The 7,500-nt window shown below is 42.6% G+C and overlaps 1 protein-coding gene and 1 long non-coding RNA gene across 14 annotated transcripts in view; one reads left to right on the top strand and one right to left on the bottom strand.

Annotated features, from left to right (window-relative positions):
* Positions 1–7,500, bottom strand: part of LOC123516581 — a 299,402-nt gene that overhangs the window by 24,893 nt on the left and 267,009 nt on the right. The gene's annotated exons all lie outside the window — the stretch shown is intronic.
* The window catches only part of LOC123516585, a 27,007-nt gene that overhangs the window by 7,893 nt on the left and 11,614 nt on the right, over positions 1–7,500 (top strand). The window lies entirely within an intron of this gene.

Genomic DNA, 7,500 nt, shown 5'->3' with positions numbered 1-7,500 from the left:
ACTAACGTTCGCTTATACTAAGGATGAGGATGAAGATGAGAACGAGAAGGAGAAGATTCAACTAAGATGTTCACCTTGTATCATATGTACCACGACACAATAATCACGCACGACAGAGCACAAAGATGAGGAGGAGAAGAAAGAGGAGTTCAATTGACATTCGCTTTTATCAAGGATGAGAATGAAAGTAAAGATGATGAGAAGGAGAAGATTTAAGTAAGATATACACATTTATCAAGCACAACAGAACAGACTAAAGCACAGTGAATGTGAAATAAGTGTTGTAAGATGCACATAGTCGTGATAAGAAGTCGAGGAACCTTATACTCTTATTCCACTTATCTTCAAGTCCTCCCCACTGTCTTACGTCCCTCAATCTACTAATAAGTGCGAGATTCATTGATAAGAGAGTTGAACACAGTGGAATGCACGAGTTAATGTTACCGAGACTAAAGTGAACTATAGTCTGCTGGCAATCCAGTGATAAAGCCTGGCCGTTACTAGGTTCTTAGGTCAGAGAATTGAAGACTGGTGAACAAAGTAGAGGTGATTGCATTAGTGTGTGTTTGTGTGTTACTCGACCACTGAATATACGTATACTTCCCACTGGACTCCACAACAATAAAAGGGAGATTATAGTGTCATTATTTCTTGTCTTGTCACGTTCCACACACAGTCATGAAGGTAACAAGTCTTGAATATTATTGTGGTCTCGTTCTAAGACACCTTTGAACTCGACGACAGTGGATTAGCTTCTTTCATTTTATCTTCTCTTCAAACACACCTAAGTGAATTTATGAGAACGTAAAAGTAAGTAAAAATATATACATTTTTTTTTCACGTAAAACAATACAAGGCATGCATTAAAATAATAAAATAAATTAATAAGTTGTACCGGAACACGAGGGGCTTCATCATCATCATCATCATCATCATCATCATCATCATCATCATCATCATCATCATCATCATCATCATCAACAGCAGCAGTTATAAAACACTTAATTTACATTTTCTGAATTTATTTCTATATTTGGTGCGAAATCTACTACACCCGTTCGTTTTTTCCTACCTCTTCTGTGTGTGTGTGTGTGTGTGTGTGTGTGTGTGTGTGTGTGTGTGTGTGTGTGTGTGTGTGTGTGTGTGTGTGTGTGTGTGTGTGTGTGTTTCTTTGTTTTGTTTTCGTCTGTCTGTCTGTGTGTTTGTCTTTTTATCTGGTTATCTGGCAGGCTGGTTGCTCTCTCTCTCTCTCTCTCTCTCTCTCTCTCTCTCTCTCTCTCTCTCTCTCTCTCTCTCTAATAACATGTTTCTGCATATACCAATCGAATCTGTTAAAAAATCTCCTATCTTTCAGCGGGATTTGTGAATCTAATCGTTGAATCAGAAACAAAGTTCATTCATGACGCAATTCAAATGCTGTAGCTGCCCTTAAAAACAGAGAGAGAGACAGAGGGAGAAAGAGAGAGAGAGAGAGAGAGAGAGAGAGAGAGAGAGAGAGAGAGAGAGAGAGAGAGAGAGAGAGAGAGAGAGAGAGAGAGAGAGAGAGAGTATTACATCCATCATCTTATTGCTTTTCTACCTTTGTCTCGGGAGCAAGAATCACGTTTGAGAACACTCACTAACTAATACATGACAAGATTTCCATTGACTTTTCCCACTAGCACTGCCTTCCTTCATGCGACAAGCAGAGGAAACAGATGCAATGCCGTATGATTTAGTTTCTCCCTTCAATGACAAGTATCACCATATATCAATCAAATTTATTAAAGCAAAAACCCTCGATGAGTAACAATAACAAGACTAACATTGGCTCTTCTCACTAATACCTGCATTCCTTCAAGTGATAAGCGACACGGAAGAAACATAACGTGCTTGTCTCACTCAGTAATGCTATAAAATTTCCATGGACTTACAGAAGGAGTTGATAGAAAGGATGTAATAAAGAACATGTTGATTGAATAACGCACTACGGGAACTTAATGTGCTTTAAGATTTCCATGAGGTAACAGAAGGAACACAGAAAACATACATTAGAAAATTGACAGGTCTCTAACAAAGGGATCTGTAAGCAAGAGAGGAGACAAACTGACAGACAAAAAAGACTGGCAGATAAACAGACAAAATACCAGAAGGCAGTAAAACAACAACAAAAAAATGAGGGAAAGATATTATAACCTTCAAGAAACACCAAAGCGAAAAGAATAATGATAAAAAAAGAAGAAAAATCGTAGCATTGTCTCTCCTTTATTCTATGGTCGGTCTCTGGGAAGCTTTGATTTTAATACTTCAACAGATTACATCAAGACGTAACATTTTTTTCCTCATAAGCGTACCAAAAAATACTACTCCTTTTCTTCGTATCGCATAACACTAAGTAATAACAACAACAACAGTTCCCAAGACAAGTTTCAGGAGTTGATATAGAATTTTCTTCCTGTAATAATTCCCAGTAACATGAAGTCAATCATCAGGTGTGTTGTGTTTTTGTGATTGTATTTTGATGACTGATAGATGTTTTTGTACAGTACTTTCGATTAGTGCCAAACAATTATACCATTACAGTTAAATCTCTCTCTCTCTCTCTCTCTCTCTCTCTCTCTCTCTCTCTCTGCACTCCTAATAGTTGACCTGATGCTTTATTTTGGCAGCTTGAAAGTTGCATTACAGGAAGATAGGCAACTGGCACCCTATTGAGGCGAACATGGATGACCTTTAATGAGTTTATTATTAGCAAGACGCAATGAAGAAGAGGAACAGAAGATTTGAATATATATGAGTCATATGGTTGTGTTCAGATACTCTTTACTCTCTCAACATGGCTATTTTCAAATCCTACAGAGTTGACTGGCCGGGTTCTCACGAGTGTTTATATTATTTATAATGTAGAAATAATGTTAATATGACACTATACCTGTAAAAACACCTTTAGAGACACATATAACTTGAACTAGAGCCCTTGAAAAGAAGTCGAAGTGATGCCAGATTTGTTTCAGATTATTGTATGCTCGTATGAAGGAAAGTGAGAGAGAAAAGGATGTGTATCATTACCAGTGTGCTGTGTTCCTGATCATGGTGCTCTGTGGATTAAACCATTTGTGCATTCCTATGATTTCTGTCTCCTGGAAGGCTATCACGAGGCATCTGGAACATGTTAAGGACGATGTATGTGTTTCCTGGCCACGGTAAAGCAATTATATACCCACTTATGGTGTATCTGGGCGGGGACTGGGCTGGTTGGAGACGACGTGTGGTGTGGTAATGATAGGTTCGGTATAAGTGATATTTGGCCATAGTAATCCAGCCAGGTATTACACATCAGCTCTCGAGGAAAGGTCTGGTGTATGTCTTCGTTACCCGGTGGAAGGGTTAAGCTGATCTGCCTCCCTCACTCCTCACTGATCTTATCGTAGTACACCTGAGGAAGCAAACGTGCTCTCCTCATTAGAACACCTGCTCGAAGCTACATTTCTTTATTCAAAAGGGGACACTGGAGTAGGAGTAAAGGAAAAGAAGGTAGAGAAAAAAAAGTCCTTAAATAATAATGTCAATAGGGAATATATAGATAAGAAAAAAAATACATGTTAGAAGACCTGACCTCGTGGTACAAAACAAGGGTACCTGCTGCACTATATATTAGGTTTTATAGTGAATTATGGGCGGAAGAAGAGTAATCGCATGTATTCGAAATGCGCGGTTTTGAGCATTTTCCGTTGTTTTCAGTTAGTTCTCGGATGAAGTCTCCATTACCACAATTATCCAGTAGTTAAAAGGTAGAAGTTACGATTTTCTGTTAATAAGTGTTGTAATGTTTTTTTTTTTCTGTCGCTTATCAGGAATTGCAGGATGTGTTTTATTTGTGCAATTAATATAATAAATAAGTGATCAGATAATAGAATAAATAAGTTAAATCAATGAATAAATGAAATGAAATAAATAAACAAATAAAATATAGATAAAACAATGAACATGGTGCACCAAAACAAAACTAAAACAGATTCTTCGATGTTGTAAAAAGATCCTTAATACAACTTTTTCACAAACACCAGTATACACAACATTAAGCTCTTCACTACCATGACGCGTTTCCTCGTTCATTCTAGTTACTATCTAGTGATTTTATACAGCTTCAGAAACTTATGTGGGGGAAGTAAAATAGTGAAGACTCTGGCCATTAATCTTCTGACCTCCATAGACCCTTCCTAATGTCAATAAAATGGACTAATCATACACAAATCTCAAGGTAAAATTGTAGGCCAGTAATGAAGGAGTTAAAGACACCACAACATAAAACAAACTTAAACACACACACACACACACACACACACACACACACACACACACACACACACACACACACACACACACACACACACACACCAATGTCTACACAGAGCCTGCACAACAAGGAAGAGATTACACCACTTTGTCATAATCACGATTCCAATCCTCACTTAACTCAATATAATACAATACTGCGTGAGTGTTCCCGTCCTGCCAGCGACACAGATCTCCCTCCCTCCCCTTCGTTCACACATGCCTCAGTAAGTGCCGACTCCACATCCCCGAGATTTGAGTTTTATGTCACCTGAATTATTCCTCGCCTTCTAACTGCTCCCGCGCCTCCCACCTAAAAGACGAACAAAGACAGGGTACCACTGAGCAGCATATTCTAGCATCTGGAGGGCCGGGGGAAGGTATCTGGGAGTGGAGATAAGTGGTGTGGAGTGATGCAAGATACAAGATGCGACAATGAGACGAATACTGAGGGGAATTAACTCTCAGATGCCACACTACGAGTCTAATGAGATGTTATTATTTACGAACCTTGGAGCAAACAGTGAGGAAATCGACGCGTGAGGTGATGCAAGCCACAAACGCGACATTGAGGTAGATAATGAAGGGAATCAACAATTACACGCTTCGTTGTAAGTTTTATATGTTATTATTTATGAACTTCGAAACTACAATAGTGAGTACTGAAAAAAAGAAAATAGCTGTGTGAGGTGATGCAAACCACAAAAGCGACAATGAGGCAGATAATGCAGGAAACTAACACTTATTCGCTTTGTTATGAAACTTGCACGATTTAGTGTTTTTCTTACGAGCTATAATGGAAGTAGTGATTAAAAGTAAGTCGACGTGTGAGGTGAGGAAAGACACACAAGAGACAATGAGGCAAACTACGATGAAATTAACACTTATAAACTTCACTATGAGTCTTATACAATGCAATAATTCCTTACCACCTACGAAGGAAACAGCGAGGACTTAAAGAAAAGGAACGTGTGAGGGAGACAAGCCACAAAAGCGACAACGAGGGGAAATAATGAAAATAATAAGAAAAACAACTCAGATAATGATGAAAATTAGGACAAGAGCATCACTTAGAGGCTCATACGATCCTCATGTTTGCTTAGACTGACGACTCAACAGCGGGGGCAGTAGAGGAGGGTGTGGCGCGCTTCCTGTGGTTTATTTGTGTATACTAAGATTTCACGGCCAGAGAGCGTGGGAAGGTCGAGGGAGGGAGGCCATTAATAACCCAGAGACGTGCATGATGCTTCCCTCTTGTGCCTGACGCACTGGTGTGCCGCAGGGCCTAGCTGTGGGGGACGCGTGGGTATGGAGGAGCGTGATGACAGGAGGGTGGGTGAGAGAGGCGAGTGAGAAGAGAGGGGTTAACTTATCATTCGACAGTGACGGTAGTTTGGAGGTTTCTGCCTTATCTGTCTGACTCTACGTCTCAGTGAGGAGTGTGAGAGGGAGAGGTGAGAGTGAGTAGTGAGGGCAGAGAGTATGGGAAGGTAAAGGGGACAGCTGCTAATACACTCTCATCCCCCCCTCACCTGTTTGTCGCGGGCCGGGAGCAGCCAGGCAAGGGAGGGGTGGAGGAAGTGGGGAGGGGAAGTGCAAGGGGAAGCGTGGAGCGGGACAGGGGTGAGGGGGCTGAAGCAGCACCTCGCTATGGCCCGGGCGTCACTATAGCGGGGTGTGGATTGATTGGCGCGTCATGTGACTTGCGCCCGCGGTCCCGACCCCAGCGTGGGCGGCCCGTGTCTCCCCCGGGCCGCCCTCCGTCCACCCGGGCGTTCACACACCCACCTGGGCATGCCATGCCCCTGGTGGCTTCATGGCGGCCGCCGCGGCCTCATGGTGCCTCTGCCACGCCGCCTGCGTCATCTCGCATCCGGAAAGTTTAGAAAACCCGGTGAGTTTTGCAGCGTGGAGCGACTTCCGGCGGGGCGATGGCGGGACGATAATAAAAGCTTGACTCCACAAGCACCCCGTAGCGCCAGCCAATCAGCGCTTAGGGTGCTGTGGCGCCAACGACGATTGGTCGGAGCGGGGGAAAAATCGATGTGAAAGTCGGTGAATCGCGAAAACAACACGACCACTGATTTGTTCCGACCACGACAGCCTGACTTCGGCGCGGGGGCTGGCCAAGGCACTGGCATTTTCTCCATTACGACCTCGGAGATTCTGAAACGGGATACAGATTCGTAGAAGGCGACAAGGAGCGATACTTTTCATGTTGCACGCGAGGGTCGTGGGTCCCAGGAAAGCCCCAAGCCAGGAAGGAACCTGGAGCAACGCGCGGGGTTCCAGACACTTGGGACTGGTGACTCGGGCTGGAAATGAAATGTAATTTTGATTAGCGCCCCACCCAGACGGCGGCGGGAAAATGGTGCGCTAATGATATCACCAAATTGAGAACGACGAAACTCACGCACTTTTTAATGACCGCCTTTAATTACCTTGATGAACTTTTAATGAAGGAGCGATTGAATCCATTGACTCATCCCTTACAAGACGCCTCCCCTCTGATGAGATACGGCACACTGAGAGAGAGAGAGAGAGAGAGAGAGAGAGAGAGAGAGAGAGAGAGAGAGAGAGAGAGAGAGAGAGAGAGAGAGAGAGAGAGATTGTTTCATCTTCAAATTCAACTTACTTGCCTCACTTTTCATAACATTCCGAAAAAAAATCAAAGCTACTTAGGAAGCATAACAAACAAACAAATAGTATTACAACCACCACTACCTCCCCCACCACCACCACCACCACCACCACCGTCACCACCTCAGTGTCTGGGTGACGCACAATGACGTCACTCACGCGTCACACGAGATGAGGAACACACGGCGCGAGGGTATCACAAAATTGTTCATCAAAACATTCCCAAAATATTCCATTATCTATCTACATTTTAGATATTCACGTACGTACATCGGTAACCGCTTCATTAATTATTACTGGGAGAGATAAAATGATGATAATAATAATAATATGATTTCCCATTGTAGAACTCTGATATTTTTTACGGAATTCAATGTGTGTGTGTGTGTGTGTGTGTGTGAGAGAGAGAGAGAGAGAGAGAGAGAGAGAGAGAGAGAGAGAGAGAGAGAGAGAGAGAGAGAGAGAGAGAGAGAGAGAGAGAGAGAGAGAGAGAGAGAGAGAGAGAGAGAGAGAGAGAGAGAGAGAGAGAGAGAGACCAATATAGGT

Source organism: Portunus trituberculatus, chromosome 41 (assembly GCF_017591435.1).
Source record: "Portunus trituberculatus isolate SZX2019 chromosome 41, ASM1759143v1, whole genome shotgun sequence".
NCBI classification, from domain to species: domain Eukaryota; kingdom Metazoa; phylum Arthropoda; class Malacostraca; order Decapoda; family Portunidae; genus Portunus; species Portunus trituberculatus.
The sequence above is the reverse complement of the archived record's forward strand: the minus strand, read 5'-3'. Positions and strand labels throughout refer to the sequence as shown.